General features: G+C 43.5%; 1 protein-coding gene across 1 annotated transcript in view; it reads left to right on the top strand.

The window, feature by feature from the left end:
* LOC138528488 (sialidase-3-like) overlaps positions 1 to 20,787 on the top strand; it is a 283,546-nt gene that overhangs the window by 112,983 nt on the left and 149,776 nt on the right. The gene's annotated exons all lie outside the window — the stretch shown is intronic.

Raw genomic sequence — 20,787 nt, 5'->3', positions numbered from 1 at the left:
GATCCTCAGCGGTGACCTCCTCCCATGTGGCATGGGGACGGCTGCTGCTACCTGATCCTGACCCGGGGGGAGGCTGTATGAAGGAGAATCACATGGGAGGAGACAGCTACCAGGGGGATGTCATGACTTCATTGGAGGAGACATGGTATCCCCCATTTGCCCATGAGAAAGACCCCCTTTATACCTAATACCCTAATGGCCTATTGCCATGCATCTGTCCCCCCCCCCCGTTTAGGGAAAATAGGAAAACCTTTTACCAACATCTTTTAGGCCACTTTCCCATCCATGATCTGACTAGTAAAAGCTCCAAGAAAACCTTTTTCAGTTCTAATTCCCCTTCATATAGCACTGACCTTTCATCTAAAGCATTGAGAGAGATTCTCCAAGTACTGTTCATCAATTGATATCAGTGGACTCCAATTCCCACAATCACCTAAGTACTGAGACGAAGCGGATGAAGAAAATGATGCAGAGCAGCAGGAGCCCCAATCTCCATGAGCGTGCCAGTTGTTTGGTAAAGGTAACTGTGACTGGAACATTTACAAAATGGAACCCAAACTATGAGAGGCTGCTCAGGAGAAGACGTTGGATCTCCCGTGGAGGTGTGCGGAAGCTGGCGGCCCGAGCCGATGTGGCAGAGCCATGGGGCTGGCCAACAAAGAGGGAAAGAGTTGTTGCACGAGCAAGCAGTTTCAGCAGAAACGACAAGAACGACGAGATGATTCCTGGGTGTTCGGCAACTGGATGAATCAGCGTTACCCTCACTGGGATCTGAAGGCAAACAGCAGCGTTTCGCCGGCCGCTCCAAACACAATTTGAACTTTGTAAAGCCACACAGACAGAAACGATAAGAAGATTGTTTGTGAGTCAAAAAGGCAGAATACAAATACAACCCCTAACACGGTATGAGTGCATGAAATGCTGATATGGGGAGAGCTGAAAATGAACATTGAAAGAACTAGAAATATCTAGTAGAGGAAAAGATATACAATTGTGAATGTAAAGAGAAACTCTTATAAACATACAGCGATAAGATGTCATGGCAGGCGAGTAAACCCGGCATCTAGAAGTATATGAGAAGTCCTGACCAGAGAGTATACCGGGCAGTTGGAAGTGCATAAGAGGTTCTGGCAGGGGAGTATACCAGGCAAATGCAAACCTACAGAGAAGTCCCAAGAAAGGACAATGTTTGATTGAACAAAAAAGGAACTTTTTAAAAGAAGGAAACTACAAGGCTAAACAGCTTTGCACCTAACAGGATTGTTGTGGGCCAAGGAAAGACACAGAGAACTGTTAGAACAAGAGACATTGCCATCCCATTGAAGAATCCAGGGGAAGGGAACCACCCCCTGAAACCATGGTTCGATTACCTTGGAGAACATTTATGTTGGAGCTGTTATATTTTCATTTATGAATACGTTTTGCCAATACCAGGTTAAAGACATTTCCCTTATCACCTTATTATTTAGTTTGTAGGGTGGGGGTCAGGATAGAACATTTGGACACAAGGACGGTTTTGATTTCTGACAACCTGATAAAGACAGACCCTTAGTTTTGGTTTTAGGTAGGGAAATTCTTTCCAGAGCAGGGTCAGAGAGGCATTTTCCCAACCTGTTTGTTAATACAATTCTTTAACCAAAACCATGACAACTTTGTGTCCGGTTTCATATCAGACCCCTCGAAGTTCCCACTCGACTACTGCAATGGAATGCATTTGGGTCTACCTGCCAAAACACTAAGCATCCTACAAATGGTCCAAAACTATGCAGCTCAACCTTTTTCTTGGCTGGAAAACAGTATACCCGCCATTGGTTACCATCAAGCAATGCATTTACTTAAAGATCTTATGCCTGACACCTAGAGCAAAACACAACTTGGCAAAGCACTACATGTCTAAAACACTTTCAGATTGCTAGGATAGAGGGAGTGTTGTGAGAAAGGGACGTGGGGGTTGGTTTATGGAATTTGCAATTTTTATTTATATGGTTGTCTTATTTTATGGTTTGTTGTCTACGCATTACATTTTAGTGTATATTTCTATGATGATATTGTGTTGTGTTATATTGTAATGATTTTTCCTACCCAATAAAGTATTATGATGATGAGAGCACGAGATAACAAACGAGAGAAAGTTAGACATAGAGAGACACATCAGAATGTATAGAGGCAGGAAAGAAGAAAAAATAGATGAAATGATACGTTGGCACAGATAGAGGGACTCTTTGACTGTGTCTGACTGAGAGACTGTGCCACAACTATCAGATTAGGGTAAAGGAGAAAGACGATGACAAAGCAAAAGGTGTATGGTGAAGGACAGTGATGAAGAGAAGGACTATGATGAGAAGAAGAAGGAATGCAATGAAAGACTGATGAAGTAGAAGGTCTGTAAAGAAGGACTGTAACAGTGAAAAAGAGTTATGAAAACAGATATGGACTGATGAAGGACTGTGATGAAGTAGAAGGACTATAATGAACGACTGAGTAAAGACCAGGACTGTAATGAAAGATCGACGAAGAAGAAGGCCTCTGGCTAAGGACGTGATAAAGGAGAAGAACTAACAAAGGACTGTGATGAAGGAGAAACACTGTAATGAAGTAGGACAAGGACTGTGACAAAGAAGGACTGTGATAAAGCACTGTGACTAAGTAGGACTGACAAAGGATATGGACTTTGATGAAAGAAATGGTCTTTGACAAAGTAGAATGACTATGAAGAAGCAGGACTGCAGTGACGGAGAAGAACTGTGATGAAGGAGGAGTATGACAAAGGATAATGACTTTGACAAACATCTGATGAAGATGAAGGACCGTCATGAAGGAGAAGGACTGTGACAAAGGAAAGGGACTGTGACAAAGGACTGATGAAGGCAAAAGACTGTGATAAAGGAATAACACAGGAGAAGGACTGTGATGAAGGAGGATTGACACGGAACAAGGACTGTGACAAAGGAGAAGGACTGTGATGAAGGGCTTTGAGAAAGAGGGACTGTGAAGAATGCAAAGGACTGCAACGAAGGAGAAAGTCTGTGATGAAGGACTGATGAAGGAGAATGTGATGGAGTTATGATGAAGGAGAAGGACAGTGACGAAGAAGGACGGTTATGAAGGATTATGGCAAAGGAGGAGGAGTATGGTGAGGGACTGCCATGATGAAGGACTTTGATTAAGGAAAATGACTGACAAAGGAGAAGGACGGTGACCATCGTTGGTTCATCTGGCATAGATGGAACATCCATTGCGCATAGCCGAAGTTATGATCCTGCTTGCCACCTCCAAGATGGCGCCCACCACAAACCATTCACCCATGTATGTACCTCATCCATCATGGTGGCACGTACACCCGGACCAACGTGATGGCCGCAGCACCGGATCACACACTGCTGAGTATAACTACCGCAGACGGACCCGTCACCTCACTTCTCAATGCTAAGGTACTGTTTCACCTTAGATCAGCGCTTCCTTGTCTGTTCTCCCTCGTCTTGAGGCTGCTCTTTTTTTCCCTTTCTGCTCTGTGACTGTTCCCGTCTCACGCTGCCTCCTGGTGTCCTATGTTGGAGGACTGCGATGAAGGAAAATCACTGTGATGGACTGTGACAAAAGAGAAGGTCTGTGATGAAGGATTGTGTTAAAGGAAGACTGTGATGAGGTGGAAATACTGATGAATACAAGGACTTTGACAAAGTAGAAGGACTCCAAATGGACAGTGGGAGTAAATTCTAGAGCCTAGGTCTGTAAATGGAAAGGTGCTTATCGCCCCTATGGACAAACTGAGATGGAGGGACAACAAGTAGGCACATATCCGTTGATTGGAGGGCGTGAGGAGGCTGGTAATAGACCATTCATCTTGACAGGTAGATTGGTGCCAGATTCTTTAAACATTTAAACACTAAACAGAGAATCTTAAAGACGATCCTCTGCTTGACTGGCAACCAGTGAAGCAATCTCCTAGGTGCTGAATTGGGCACTGTCTTAGGTGCCTTGAAAATGAAGGCACGCCCCTAAACGCTCACACCAGAAAAAATACAACCCGGTAGGGGAAAAGGCCCAAGAAACTCTTGCAAGGATAACACGTTTTATTCCTACAAAAATAGGTGTGCCAGCAAAGAACTCTACTGCCATGGAACGTTCTGGCTAAAAAGGGTGCAAGCAGAGGCCTAAAAGGGGAAACGGCATCATAGAGTATGTCATTTGTATACAGTAGAAACCCACGTGGCTGGTTGGTGAGACCCTATACATGGTCGGCCTACTCCATAGGGGATGGCGGGTCATTGGTCCCAGCCCAATCCGTCCATCGTCCATCAAGTGGGGTCTGCTGGGCTCATCGTCTCTAGGGAACCAAGGCCAAAGGCAGTTTACATTTGCGGACAGTGCAACTCTATCACTATACAGTGCACCTGGCATGCTCAAAGACTGGCACAAGGGGAGTCTCTAGGCCATGCTAACCCACACATCCTTCACTCATCCCGATCGCGTCTCTCAACTTCCAAGCCTTCCACGCTCGCTTGTGAACTATAATTTATCCCTCGCTGTACCTTGCATTACAAATCATGTCATTATGAAATAAAGGTGAGACGACCATGCTCTTAGATCTTTTATGGTGGATTGGTTCATTGTCGGTGGTCTGGGGTCAACTGGTATCTCGGAATTCAGGTGTCTTGGGACTAGGGCAGTACTAGGGGCTATAACTTGTGGCTCGGCCTGTGTGTGATAACATGTACACCTAGGCGCCCGGTGCTGTCTTGTGACCTTGCAGGGCACATTCTTTCTAGAACACACATATTGGCAATAACTTTAGAACAAAGAAAGGTTTCTGTAAAAGTTAGTGTGAGCCTCTCTTGTCAGGGCTTGAGCCTATTCAGATTTCCTCTTCAGACGTGCGGCCTACTGGATGGCTGTGCAGGCCCTATGCTTCAACTATGGCTACTTAATATCTGCAAAATGGCGTCTGCTTATATACGTGCACTATGTCTAAACGTCTACATTTCGTTCATTATTATGATCGTGTGTGGACCATTAGAACACCCCGCTCCCCCTGGTCTATTATAGTTCTTTCAGTGGGGCTCATCTCACCCTAAAGCGCCTTGGGGGGTGGGATGGGTTCACTCCCTTTCCAACAGAAACAAGACAAACTGCTGTGTTTTGGACCCTCAGTTAATTTGTGTAGCTGGGATACCAGAGAGAGTGCAGTTCCCATAGTCTAATCTTGCATTAACCAATGCCCCTACTACAGTTGCATGATCTGTCAATGAGATAAATATGAGGGCATTTCGTTAGAGGCTTAGGGAGTGAAAGATAGATTGAATTTTAAATCCCACTTTTTCGCAATCTAGATTTGATTGAAAATGTAGGATGCCTTTGGTAACGTTTGGCACAAATGTCATTGGTACCCCGAGGATGCCTGGTGGGTGTAGATTGCCCAGATGATCTTTAGGCCTAAACAAAATGAGCTCAGTGTTGTTAGGGTTTAGTTGGAGCCTGTTCATAGTCATCCACCGTTCCATTTCCTCAATACAATGCGCAACATTAAGTAGAGATTCCAATGACTTACTCACTCTTATATACAGCAGGGAATCATGTGCATATTAGTGGCATCCCAAATTATAATTTCTGAAAATGACCATCAATGGCTGCATGTAAATGTTAAATAATACCAGGGAAAGGGAGGAACACTGGTATAGATCACAATCCATTGGGAGGAAGTCCGACAAGTAGTTGGCCGCTTTGACACGTTAGAAACTGTTGGACAAAAATGATTGATACAATTTCAAGGCATGCTCTGAGACTCTGGTGACCTTGTCCAGTCTGGACAATACTATGTTAGGGTACACCGTGTCAAATGCTGCTGATAAATCAAGTATCACCAACAAAGGAATATCTCCTTCGTCAGCAATGTTTAGGATGTCATCCCACACAACTATCAGTGCAATCTCTGCACCGTCAAACGGCCAAAAACCAGATTGAAAAATGGCCAGCACTGCCGATTTCTCCACATCTTCTCCAGAAATCTGGGTGGCCATGAAAGGGCTGCAACTGGGTGGTAGTTCTGTAGATCCTTAGGATCCAGAGATGGTTTCTTTAGCACTTGATCAAGTGACAGATTAACAAAAGTGGTCAGAAACCGAGCCAGATCTATTGCATGTATATGAGCCACTGAGGCAGGAAGTACATCAAACGTATAGTTTGTGTTTCAAATATTGTAAAAGTGAAGTAATGAAATCGGGTAGCTGGCCTAAAGTCAAATAATCAATCTCTCTTAAAAGATTCACATTTAATAGATTCAGATTGCTGTATAACTTAGTCGATCTTGTCCTGTATGATTTTGCGCTTGTTCATAAAAAGTTTATTAAATTCATTAGCTTGAGTCATTGAAGGGGTAATACAAGATGTAATACTCTGAGGGTTTCGAAAACTGGAGATGGCAGCGAAGAGTTCCTGAGGTCTATTGTTCGAAATTGCAATGTTATTCTGCAAGAATTTAGCTTTTGGCTCAAATATGGCCTTCTTGTAGTCTTTTTTTGCCGATTATACATCGTCTAGCGTGGTTACATTTCTGGATTTTCTCCAAGCTCCTTCTTTTCAGTATTGTTGCTTCAAGGCTGTTAATGTGGGAGAAAACCATGGATTGGAGTGTTTTTTGGGTTGTCTATGTTATGGGGGAGATATAGAGTCATATATATGGTTAAGCACCCTAGTGACTATCAAAATAATAGTTGCTTCCTACGTCTTTCTCAATATTTGATAACACTGAGGATAGTTCCTCCCCCAAAATCTTGGCTAGATCTTTTTTGCTGCGACTCCAAACTATTTCCTTATGTAGGGATGATATAAGCGAGTCTGGGATAGTATGAAATGAAACAAATCTGACAAAGTGGTCAGACCAAGGAATTGCCAATGTATCAGACATAGGCCATCATTATAAATTGGCCGGTCCGGAAAGAAAGTGCCAGTAACAACATATATTCCGGACCTTTCCGGACCAGCAAACTCCAAATCTGGCCGGTAGATCAGGCCCCTACTGGCAGATAAATGCCTGAATCACCAGCACTGGTACTAGCAGACTCCATGGAATGGGAGTTAGTGGCATCTCTGCCGCCCGCAATATCCCGGTAATACCGGGAAATCGGGCGGCGGAGATGGTACAGTAGTTTCTCGGTATCACGACGGAATTACTGGCAGGATACCGGGGAACTCATAATGAGCCCCATAGTAATCCCAGACCCATGCAATAAAATGAGGTCCAGACAATATCCGAACGTATGGGACGAGGTTGTGGTAAGGAGGCGCAGGTCATGACAATTCAAGATCTCCCAACGTTCTGAAGAGTCAGGGGTAGAAAGTACATCTAGCCAGCTGTTAAAATCTCTGATAATCAATAGTCGGGTGTAGTCGAAGCCAGTTGTGGTTAAGAACTAAAGCTCCAAAATATGTAATGCTACTACCACTATGCGTTAATAGCCTTGTAAACCTTAGGAGGGTTCATTATCACTTGGGATAGTGACCCTTACCCAACATATGGCCTTACCTTGGTGACGGGCTATTATGCCACGATAATAACCCCTCCCAAGGTCTATAAGGCTATAATATTAACCCACTAAGTGGATGAAAATACATACTCTCAATTTCATTAATAAGACCACAGCTACCAATCAAAGGGTGAACACACAACTGCAATTTGTGCCCCCTGGAATAGTTGGAAGAATTAGAGACATAGACATTCTATTGGACACATCATGAAAGAAACATTTAAGGGCACACACCCATGAAAGTGCATGACAGGGTTCGAAATTGCTTGGTGCTGGAAGCTATTTAGCTCCTGGGTATAGCCTAGGAGATCCTGGTTAGCTTTACACCAACATCAACCAAGGGCCACATTTGACTCACCAGGCAAAGTGGTGCCATACAAATACACCTAAGGGACATTACATCTGTGTACATTGTAATGTGGCTAAATGAGCATTAGGACACATCCAGAAGACATTTATAGCAAAATGAGCTATGTACCGTGGAAAGAAATTATAGTGTGGCTCTCATTTGGGAGTTCGTTTTGCGGCACACTCTATAACAGCTGCTGGTTCCCTTGAGGCAGTGCCTGCTTACGGCTGACGCTGAATTAGTAGGAACTGGTTTTATATCCTGCTAATCAAGTCCTTATTCTGATACCTGCCTGTTACTCTTGGCACAGGGGCCCAATTCATTCCCTCTGTTCAGATTTAATTTCGTTGCCAGCAAATAAAACATGTTTCCAACATCAGACCGGAAATGCCTACGTCTTTTAGCTTTAGGGACAATATCTTTTGTCATTGTGTTCAAGTTATTAGAGTATGCATTAATCTAGGCAAAGTGGGTTGCATGCAAGCTTATCCATAGTCACCTATGTAACATAACAGGAGTATTTGTAGAGCGCACATTCCCCCCCCCAATGGGGTATCTTGGCGCTATTGACAGATAACAGATGTTTATTATTTTTCAACGCAATGGTACTTATTTTATTGACATTCGGAAGGCTGAAGGGCTGAGTGGACCTACCAGGATTCGAACCTGTGACCATGAGGTCAGACACTGGCCCCTCTAGTGGATGCATTACTTCACTGAACCGTAGACCCTTACTAGTAGCAGTGGGCGAGCAGTCCAGGTGAACTCATAGGAGAGGAGGTGGGATGACATGAGCGCAGTGTAACACAATATGACCTAGAATAACAGAAGAACGTCCACACAGTGATGTTATTAAAATATACTTTTTATGTATTGTTTTTGTCATAACAGTAGGCCTGGCAATCCCTCTTCATTCAGCGTACAAAGGAGGGATGGGTAATGAGAAGTAGACCTTTGCGTGAAGGGGAGTAATTGGCACAGAAATCAGGGACAGAACACTGGATATAAAGTATTACAGGGGATTAGATGTTTCTAGTAGAGTTAGGAGTTAACCCAAGAGGAAGCCCTAGAACAATGGAAAGACCAGAGTGGGCAGCATAAGGTTAGAGAACAGTAGACCCTTGCTATGGCATACTGTTGGTTTTAGTATGTATTATTTTCAGCAAACAATGGCTTATAATAGGTTAACCTGAAAAATAAATGAACCCCGCCAGGGCCCTGGAGAAACCAGGTCAACAGCAGAGGAATAACACACCTATTAGTTAAACTCCACTAACACATACATATATGCCATTAAACATGTGTTTTTCTCAATGACTCGTTCAGTGTGGAGCCACTATTTATTTTTGCTTTTTAAGATCAATTTCTGAAGAGTTAATCTTTTTCATATATTATTAAAACATGATTGCAGAGAATCACAAACACTTACATTAGTGAGTACATTGTGAAACCTTGAGTATAAATACATAGAATACAAAAAATCGAGTTGCAAACAGACATGGTAGGAGACCTACAATCCAGTCAGTTAGTACATATATGAAACTTATCATGTGAGCAACCCATAGAGCTGGAGCCAATGTAATCCGAACAAAAATGCATGTGTTTCTAACTGTAATGGATTATAATCATTGCCACTAAACCAGTTCATAAATGTGTTCCAAATGCAAGCGTGACCAATCCATAGTCACAAGAAGTGAAGAAAGACCACTCCACGTTCGACGTCGGAAAGTTATTTCCTGATGGTGTGGTATGGACTTGGAGAGGGGCAATAGGCTCCTGGTCCAAGGACGTTTCGGCAGGCAGTGGATGCTGCCTTCTTCTGGGCCTAGGAATGTGTCTCTACAAGGAAGAGAACACTGAGGTTGTTAATGGAGGGTTGCCTGGCTGTAACATGTGTACAGAGCAGAGTAGAGCAAGGGGGTTCAATGGCGAAACAGACATGTATTAAGAAGGCATGATCCAACCGATGCAATGCCTGTGCTGGCACCACTGACCTGGTAGAGGGTCCCTTGTGTGGTAGTATGCCCTAGGGATTATGTCATCAATGGGGTGCAGGATTCCATCCATGTAGGAAATGGCTTCAGGGTGAAACTGGCCCCGTGTGTAAATCTGGAGAGTCACGGTTTGGAGGTTGCGTGGTCAGCTGTGGGGAGAGCAAAAGAACTGGGACTAAGTGTCATGGCCACAAGCTGCGTGGCGAGTCGGCCTATGTAGATGCGGCATGACCATCTACATAGGTCATGAATGTATGAAACCCCAGCATCTAGATGTTACTTGCAGCAAGTAGGACTGTACTTTTATGGAGAGCGGCATTCAAAGAGCACTTTGTCCCCCTCATCAGTCCAATGAAGAGCTTTATCACCATGATAACACAGTGTTTGGCATGTTTCATTGAGTTACAGCTCTCAGTTGAACTGTGTATAACAAACATTCTTAAAACAATGGCCACTGACAGGCGCTCTCATTTTATATTTTGTTGCTTAGATTCTCGCCACAGGATAGGGCTGCATTGACGGCTCCTTCCCAGAATTCTGATTATCTGTTCATTTCTTTTATTAAAAGTCAAATAAAAAATGAACACGAGCTGTTTCACTGGACATTGCATAATGAGGTAGAGTTTCGCCATTTATCTTCTATTCTCTGTATAAATAAACAGTACCTGTAAAGGCACCAAGGCCAAAGTATATTCGTGTCATTAAATAACACTCAAGTTAAAGTGTTAGTGAACGTCAGATATACCGAGATACATATCAGAGCGTAGCCTTTATGACATCGTTTTTATGGTTAAATTGCACTTTTAATAGACTATAGACTCTAGAAATTGGTATTTCTCCTTTAACTTTCAAAATCTGTGTGTAAAGGTCGTCAAATGGTGGCTATCTAGGGACACTGAAATTCTAGACACACTGCTGTCTTTCAGACACAGTGTGACATAAAGATTCACTTTGCACAACAATCACGCATCGTATGGGAATGTTTTTTTTTTTTAATTGCACACTAGTTGGCATGTATACATACATTATTTATGAGAGTCCCGAAGAAGGAAGCACAATCATGAAACGCATGTCGACTGTACCTTTGAAAAATGTATGCTTTAACCTTAACAGGGCCTTTTTACTGAGTTTTTTGGTTTTGGCGCTGTTTGGTGGCATATCTCCAAAACATTGCTACAAGAAGAAAGGGGTTCCAAGAAGCAGGCTTTGACTTGGGCGGTCATGACAACTGAAAATGCTGTGGCATGCAAATGCCAACACACAAAGTGTTAATTCCTTTAGTAGTACGTGGATGTAATCCAATAGTGGCTTGTTTTGCGTATTTTCACCGAATCAGGAGTACTGTCACATGTCGCGTATCTGCGTGACTTTGGAAGCTTGAGATGCGGAGTGATCTGTTTCCCAGACGGCAAACACTTGCGCTGCTTTCCCTGCCCTGGGCATTGTATCAGCTGATCCACTCTGGGGGGGTTTGCAAGCTGCACTGACAGGAACCGCCTCTGTGGCAGACTGGCGCTTCAAAGTCGTTTTCGCCAGTCCTGCTCCTTCATTTGTGGGTTATGGGACATCGTGCTCTTGGTCAGTTTCCTGGATCATTCAGAGTGCCAGGGCACCACCAGGCAAGGAGCTGGTTCCAGTCTACGGCCTACCATGTCAAATGAATTGAGGTATGAGTGGAGTGGTGGTGGAATCAGGTACGCTAGGTGCCGACCCTTGCCACGGCCGCTCTTAAGGTGGCATTGCGATTGCTCCACAGGGGCTCTTGCACAAGCTTCGGTAAGTTAGGAGCGGTGTGGTCGTCGTTGTAGCCCGAGTGCAATGGAGCTCTCCAGGGAAGGCACGATGCATGCCGCACGTTTTGGGGCAGGTGGCCTCGGGCTGGAGGGTGTTACATTTGTTATATGCTTGAATATTGCATGCGCGGCACTACAGTGGCTGTCGCCTCTAGTTTTCACAACTGAGTATCAAAGGGTGAATTAGGCCAGGGACGTGGACCTTCACTAACTTTTTCTCTGGCAGCGACAATTTGTCATATTTGTTTTTTCCATTATACGAGTTGTGTACTTTGGGGTAACTGGGATTGCGAGCGGCTACCATAGGTACGGGCATGGCGCTTTTGTTTTCCCAACTGGGCTCTAGCATCCGCTCCTGTGCCCCAAACAAAAGAGGAAAGTGGCTGCAAAAATAAAGGTTTGGGCATTCAATGATTGTGATGATTGAAGAAGTGAACTGTCTTTTAGAGGGATTGTGGCTTGGTTTATGGGGTGTGTGTTATGCAAGGGAACAAAGAACACAAGTCTCAGGTGGCGTTTAGAACACCACCATGCCGTGTTTTTTCTGGATGTTGTGTATGAGACGAATGTATGAACCTATGGCACACTACGGCAACATTATATACAGCCAACACATGGATTTGAATGGTTACTGGGGTTGGGAGTTGGCCAATTTTCCGATAAGCATTGGCTTGTGAAGTTTCTGGTATGTTTATTTAGTCCTCTTCTATGAAGACGAGGGCAATTTACTTACTTCTGTCGAGCATGATTATATACCCATGAGAATTCAATTTCAGAGTGGCCTTCCCAGTTGCAATTCATTACATGGTTTTTCACTGTCTTTCCTTTAAAATAGAGCCTGAGCGGGCTGGTCGTCCCCTGCTTGCTGAAGTTAAGCTAAGCAGGGTCGGTCCCGGTTAGTGCGTGGATGGGACACCGCCAAGAAATGCTCGGTTTCCCGGTTTCCGTGCATTGCATTTGCAGAGGTGTGCTGGGTGTTAAATATCAAGTGAAAAGCAGATATCACTTAAAAAAAAAATTTTATTTTATTTTTTTTTTTTTTAAATGTTTTGTTTGACTTATCAAACTTTTCATTTGTATTTTTCCTTCTACTCTTCTTACCACTAGATTTCATTCTGGTTTTTCTTTTACGGTTCTTTGTTGATTTCATTCCAAAACTTGATCACTGTAATGATCAACCATTGGTTGTTTCCTTGGAGCAGCATTGCCCATCGCTCTTCGGTTGTCATTCGGCGATTTGATATTTTAAAAAAATCTCTGAATAAGTCACGTTTGTTTTTTAGCCCTGGGCACACCATGATTAGATGAAATAATGTTTCTGGTTCTGTAGGGTCTTTACAGTAACGACAGATTGCCGAAATACTACGTGTTCGATCTATTAGTGACAGATATTCACGCGTAGGTAGGATGTTCAAACGAAATCGCAAAAATAAGTCACGAATTTTCGCACAAGGGAATTGAAGTAAATACGCTGGCAACACGTTAATAGCTCTTACTTCCATGTCGGCCTTCAGATGTCTTTTAAATTTTTTCTGGTCTTCTATTGTTCTTATCCAGTCGTTTTTCTGAATTTTTCGTTTAGCATATTGAGGTCTGTTTCTCAGCATTTCCTCGGTGATTTCCTCTTGTTCCATTTTTAGTTTGATTTCGCTTGTCCACTTTGTTAAAGCTGTGACTTGAAATGCCTGTTTTTTATCTTTTAAGATTTCCAGTGTTGGGATTTTTTCCTCCGAGATAATTTTTCTATATAGGTCCATTTGTTTCCACAGTACAATGGATTGAATAGATTGGAGGGCAAGTTCATAACGAATTCTAGAGATTGGAAAGGATTTTGGCAGAGCAAGGGTTTTTCTCCAGGATATAGCTTCATATCTTGGCCATTTCAATAGTTGTTGATTTATCAAAGATTCGCTCGCATACGTCAGAATAGGAATGATTTTTTGTTTATACAGTAGGGTTGTAGGTTTTACCGTATATGCACCATATTTGCAGTGAAAGAAGCGGCCTTGTCTTGACAACGATATTGCTTTTTCTTCAATATTTTCTTGCCATTCTTTTTCATTCTTAGATGGGTTAATTATTGCACCTAGATATTTTATGGATTTGGTTGCCGCGATGTTTTTCTGATCCAGATAGAATTTTGGCGACCATTGTTTCTTTGAGTTTTCTGTGATGAGTTTCATCATTTTGGTTTTATCTGTGTTAATTTGTAAATCATTTGCCTTCATGAAAGTTTGCGTTTTACTCAGTGTTATTTGTAGACCTTTCACCGTTTTGTCCATGATGATAATGTCATCAGCGAAAATTAAGGTTTGAATAGATTCGCTATTTATCTTCGGTGGACTTGCCATAGTGTGTTTAATTTTTCGTTCAAACTCGTGGGTGAAAAGGTTGTACCCTGTTTCAGCCCATTCCATGTACGAATTGGTGCTGTTGCCTTTCCATCAGTTGAAAGTCGAACTCTAATTGACGTGTTCGAGTATAGCTGTTGAATTGGGTTCAGAATGGTTGATGGGCAACCCCAAGCAGCCAATTTGGACCATAGAAGTTGTCGATTGACTGAATCAAAGGCCATTTTTAAATCTATAAAGATTGCATATACCTGCTGTACTTTTGTGAACGCTTCATATTTTATCATATTCAGCAACAGAAGATTAACGTTGGTACTTATTTTTTTCACAAAGCCGGTCTGTCTTTTTGCTTGTTTACCATGGTGTATAGCCCAAACAGTTAGTTTTTTCTCAAGGTAGCCTGCAAATAGTTTCCCCAACGGATCTAGTAAGGCTATTGGTCTGTAATTGGCTGGGTTTTTTCTATCTCCTGCCTTGTAGATTGGTATTACAATGGCTACTGACCATGTGCGAGGAATCTCTTTCGTCTTTTCTATCAAATGTAAGAGATGTAAGAGGAATTTGGCCCAGTGTTCTGGATTTGCTTTAAGGTTGCTGTTTGCTAGCCCATCAGGACCAGGTGCCCTAGATGAATTCAGCTTCCTCATAGTGTTGGGAATATCATCTATATCCCATTTTAGGGTCCAGGGGTCAGCATCTTCTTGCAGAATTGATGTTGGTTCGAATACCGGTTTCTTATATAGGGTTTGGAAGTGTTTAACCCAGATATGTGATTCTACTTCTTGGATCAGAGTTTGATTTTTCACTGTTGTATTCATCAAGGACCACAACTGCCGCGTGTTTTTCCCATTTAGTGCCTTCAAAAGTTCTTCTGCATCGTGTTGCTTCATTGTCATTTTGTATGATTTCATTATGCTGGAGAATTTTTGTTTTTCCTTTTTTATTTCAATTTGATAGTCTCCTTTATTTTTCTTTATTTGTCGAAGTCGTTTGTAGTGTTTCTTTTTTTCTAGAAAGATTTGTAAATTGAAATAATGAGTATGTGGCTGTTTGACTCTTTGTTGATTTCTTGGTGTAGATTGTTGGTACTTCTCCAAGATCCAGCCATAGTTTAATTTAACTTGGTCCTTCAGCACTGTGTCTTCAAATAGAGAAGTTAAATCTTGTATTTGGTGATCTTTGATGCGAAGCCGGTTCAACCCGTCGTTTATTTCAAGTTCAGGGAGGTTCAAACATTGATCGGTTGAGGGTTCAGCTGGCTAGGAGATAAAAATTTGTCGATGATCACTATCTGGGTTTGGGGAACTCGCAGTGAAGGTTGTGATTTTCCGAATACCTTCTGTGGCGAAGATATAATCGATTATTGTATTGGAGTTCTCCCGTGACCAGGTCGGCAATGGGGTGCCTTTATCGTTCGTGGGTTGGACGCTTAGGCAAATGTTGCGTAACGTTGTTTCTTTAATCCATTTTCTCGCTCTGGATGACAATTCATTAAGTGCCAATTTGTTTCCTCTTTTATCAAAGAGATGGAAGTTAAAATCTCCTGCCAAGATGATTTCGTTTGTACTATTTCTGATGTTCAGTATGTCGATTTCCTCTAATATAGAATCGATAAATTTGTTGTCAGACATAGCTGTAGGGTTCCAATATATGTTAAAGATTGATAAACAAGTGTATTTTGAAGGATCAGGTGGATTGAGTTTCAGTATTGACGGAATGCTGATGGATAGGAGTTGTGCCCACGGATGGATTATTTTAGTTTCCAATATTCGCCATGTAGGTTTAATTTTCGTTAGTAAGAGCATTCCTGATGCTGGTCTCCCCTGTTGCGAGGATATGGCTGGATTCATGAATGAACTATAGCCATCACACACTACTTCCTCTTTCAACCAGGTTTCTTGGAAGCAGATGATATCGACTTGTTCAAGTATAGATGTTTTATTTTCAAAAAGATGTCTATGTCCCCTTGTATTCCAAGAACATAGGGTTGTGTGGGATTTCGGTGGGTCTTTTCGTTGTTATAGATATGTTTTCTTTGTTCTCTGATTCACGTCTGGTCTAGAGATGTGTCTTAAAGTTTCTCGTGACATCTTATTTTGGTCGTTTGGTCTTAGCCATAAATCATTACATTTTTTTCCAGAATCTTGGCTGTAACTTTGTCCAATCCGATTTTTGGTTAAATTTTTGGAAAAAATGTCTAAGGTTCTTGTTTTCTTTTCCGCCATCAAACGAGATACCATTATTTCTTCTGTTTGAAATCCCAAAGTCAATAGATGATGTTTGTTGTCAATGACACATTGCATTGTGTCATAGTTTGAGAAATCAACATGGGCTTCGGATTTTTGAAGATTGGTCTGAGGAGTTTAGGGGTTACCTGAATTGTCATGTTGCCATTGGTTTCAATGGGTCTTTCTGATTCATCAGTAGGCCATATTTCTTCAATGGAGACTGCTGAATATGCCAATGAGATGTTGATTTGGTGTACATTTTCGATGATTTCACTATGGGTGCAGTTAAAAAACGAGTCTTCATATTCATCTATTACAATGAGAGATTCGTCTTGAGAGTTTATAGAAATGGAATTATGGGCACTTATATCATCATCTGTCTCAGTCTCTGGCAGATTTGCTGGATTTGAAGCTTTGATTCGCTTTTCCTGATTGATTACCTCTTTGGGTATACCTTGAGGTTCGGCCGTTGTGTGTTTACCGTGTGCCATAACTTTCGGAGCTCTATCTCTTTTACCTGAGTTCAGAGGGGTTTGTTGATTGATTGCATCTATAAGTATATCTAGTGGTTCCGGTGTTGACTGATTACCTTGAGATGTAGGATTTAGGACTCTATCTACTTTTCCAGTGCTCAGAATAGTTCGTGGAGGAGTAGTCTGGTTATTCACGAGAGATTTTCTGTTGGTCTTTGTCTTTTCATTATTCGTTTTCTGCGCATTTAGTACCTTTCGGAGAAATGCACGTGACCCATTTTTTATGATTTTTTTGGGCTTTGATTTAATCGATGTATCCTGCCCTACTAATCCTCGTTTTGAAAGATCAAAAATATCGAATGGGGTGCACACAGATGGTTCAGTGGTGTTTTGCCACGCAGACGTCAGGGCTTGTGGAACTGGATAGGGTTGATGATCACATTGGGTTGTTTGGTCTGAATTCTTCATCATCGTATTCGGTTGATTTTCTGTCTGAGTTTGTTTAGTCGTACATTGTAAGTTCGTTGTTGCTTGTGCAGATTTTTTTACTTTGTCATCCACCATTTTTTTGGTGATTGTTGAGAAAGTGTCCATTAAGTTTAGTTTATCCGCTCTATCAGCTCTCGCCACTTCCGCTAGTCTATTTTGCCATGTTCTTGACGATTCAGCTTCATATTTTAATCTTTCTTGAATGGAGCTTATTAGAGATTCGAACTGTGTTTGCTTGGTCAAGATCATTGCCAGCAATGTCGCTTGGTCTTTAATGGAATCAACCATTGCTTCTTCAATTTTTAGAAACGGTATCATAGCTGTTGATAACACTGCTACCAAAGTATTTTGTAGATCTAGCATTGTCGTAGGTAATCTTTGTTGGTATTCTGGAGAGTTACTTATATTCCCAGGGTTCACACGGTTGGAAGAATTTGTGTCATCCGGATTGGTTTTCCAAGTTTTCTTCACTGGCGAATCGGTTTTTAAGAAACCTCTCGGGGTAGATGACTCAAATTTCCCAATTTGTTTAGGCGTAGACAAACCGCTGAAAACCTCGTTTTTTTTCCCTTGTAGATCCATAATTGTATCTATTTCTGTAATGTCCAGTGAAAGGCGAGCAGTTCGTGCTATGAGTGGATTTGTGGGATCATCGTTTCTCATAACAGTCGGCAGATGCGTTGTTTGCCATTGCTGTTTAGCTGCCCTCGCACGCTCTTGAAGAGGCGTTTGATAGGAATCTTCACGTCTCGGATTGTGTCCCAGCATATCTGGAAATGTAAAAGACTTAGTAGCATCGCGTATAAGACAAACGTGATCAGTTTGAGATATCGAAGCTGTGGCAGAACATGTGGTTCTTGTATCTAATTTGCCATGAGCAAGAGTGTGTGCTACAAAATCTGCGATGACCAGGGAAGCCTGATCCACAGATTTCGCTTTGATTGTGGTGTGTGTGTTTGGTGTTTTTGAATTATTAGATACTGTTCCATCGAGGTCGCGGTTGCTGTTCATATTATGTGTAAGCGCTAACGATTCCTCTCGTTTGCCCTGGAGCCTTGTACGGGGTTTAGTGGGTTCCATATGGACTTCCGAGTCTTGTCGCCGATCCAGCCGCAAACAGCACAAAACAGCCTCGCCCTTTTCTCCACCTCGGGCTTCTCGCCACAAGGGCGCCGGAGTGCTGGTTATGAAGGCACTTCCTGTGGGCGTGTCGCACAGCTGTCAGGTGACGCGTGTCACGTGATGGGGAAGCGATGGGGAAGCACACCGCTCGCTTCAACTGCTATCGGCTCCTGCCGATAGACTGATGCGAGTTGGAGCGGCGCTTCGCCTTTCCTTATTCCTGCAGGTATAGTAGTGAATCGGATAGTCTCTCAGCCGCACAGCACAAAACAGCCTCGCCCTTTTCTCCACCTCGGGCTTTAACAGACGTTAATGTGTCCTCACAGATATTAAGGAAGTGTGACTGGGGAGTGGTTCTGCGGTGCAGTATATTCCTACTGTGATCCACCCCGCAGGCCTCCCACATTTCCAGAATCTGCTCTGGCTGGTTGTGAGGCAACCTGGCTCATTGCATTGTGGCTGACCATGTATTATGGTCCTATGCTGCCATCAAGGACTACTTGTGACATGCTAATGAACCAAAAAGCCTAAGGGTGTGGGCTGTGTAAGGACGGCAGATCCCCAGTAGGCGATCAGTGGACCATACAACACATGGTACCGGATATGTAGTTATTTAACTTAGGCGTTATGATCTTTGTTGTGGTTTGGTTGGCAGTCAATCTTTCACAATATACCAAACAGAGAAAATAAGGAGCACTTCATTTATATACATAACAGGACATACCGTAGCTTCAATATTTCTTTGCAAAAACGTAACGCTGATAGACCCAAGCAAAAACAGTTGCCATTGCTAATGGTCGTTTTAAAGGGACCTCAGTGCAATAAACAGATGTGAGCAGAGCCGGCCCTAGGGGGTGGCGAGCCGGCCGGCCGCCCGGGGCGCCACGCCCCCCAGGGCGCCTTTTGCCCCTGCCACGCCAGCTCGGGGGAGTCTTTCCGAGCTGGCGTTGTGGGAGAAGGCGCCCCTCCGCCTCGGGCACTTTTCACAAGAAAAGGTACCATTAGCACCCTCACCACGCCAGCTCCAGGGAGTCTTTCAAGGGCTCCCCCGAGCTGGCGTAGTAGCAAGTACCTCATTGTCATTGATTGAACCCGCAGCGGCGGGCTCATTCAATGGCAATGGGGTGCTAACGCGCCCTATTTAACCTCCTTGCCGGAGCGAGGAGGTAAAAAAAAAATATTTAAAAAAAAGTGGCACCTCCTGGCCCCGCCCCCTTCCGCCCACCCCCTGTTAACCAGTGGGGCGCGGTGGGTGAGGGGGGGCGCCAATTCGCTCAGGGCGGTGCTGCCCTTAAGGCCGGCCCTGGATGTGAGCACACACATACTGCAATGACGTGACTGAAGGCATACTTAGTTAAGACACATTTCTTACACCAGTAGAGGATTTGCAGCTGCAATTAAGACATGAACTTTCAGAAGACTGCGGAGAACTAGCACAGGCAGTCTGTATACAGCACACAGATTAATGTTACTGCTTGACAGAGCTATCTCAAAGAGATCCCAGGAGGATGTGTTTTGGAAGGGCCAGGGAGTTGGTTGAAATGGCTATAGGAATTCGCCTGGCCATGGGTAGTCAATGGCTGGTTAAAGGACCAAAAACACTTGCTTTGTGCCCCTACTAATATCCCACGAACATCGTAGCTGAACTCCAATGCAATAATTACGGCTTACAGGTAGCCAAAACTTTAAAAAAAGCAGTTACACATTACTGATGTATCCAAGTAAAATGCAATGGCAGAAGAATCGGTGACCCTCACTTCAAAGGAAGCCTGGGGGTCTACAAGGGTGTAAGTTATTAAATAGAGCTGGAAGAGCCAGGCAGTCCAGGGGCAGGGCCGTGCCAGAGCTGGACCAGGAGGTCGGCTCTCTGTGCACGCTGTTGCTCTCTCTCTCTCCCTCTCTCCCTCCCACCACACGCAAGCTGTTGCTCTCTTGCTCCACACGAGCACTGTGTGCTCTCTCCTTGTGCACACTGTCACTCTCTATTTCTTGCCTGCATCCACTGTCGCTTTCTCTCTCTTTCCTGCATCCACTGTTGCTCTCTCCCGACGGGCTCTTCCCGCACACGGTGTCGCATTCTCTCTGGCACTCTTGAAGATCCATCTTCTCCATCTCTCACCTTTGCTCTCAGCCCTTACTTTTTCTCTCATCCTACTCACTTTTTATCTTACTCTCTCACCCTTACTCGTGCATATTCCCTCTTGCTCATCATCGGCACCCTCTATCAATGCCTTCCCCATTGCTCTATTCCCCTTCTCATTGCCATTCTAACATCAGGGCGCAAGGAGAGCAATGCTGGCTAGCTACCGCCATCATAGCTCCACTGCTTGCATTGCCTGCCACTGGTGTGTCGGAGCAGGTTCCACACCATGATGGCTGCCGCATGTCCTGATCTGCAGGGAGTCTCGCCCTGCACACCTAATTGGCCCATGCCATTTGATTGGCTGGCAAGCCCCTTTTCCCTA

Source organism: Ambystoma mexicanum, chromosome 7q (genome assembly GCF_040938575.1).
Source record: "Ambystoma mexicanum isolate Mex_15411 chromosome 7q, UKY_AmexF1_1, whole genome shotgun sequence".
Taxonomy (NCBI): Eukaryota; Metazoa; Chordata; class Amphibia; order Caudata; family Ambystomatidae; genus Ambystoma; species Ambystoma mexicanum.
Note: the sequence above shows the minus strand (reverse complement) of the source record. Positions and strands in the feature narration are given on the sequence as shown.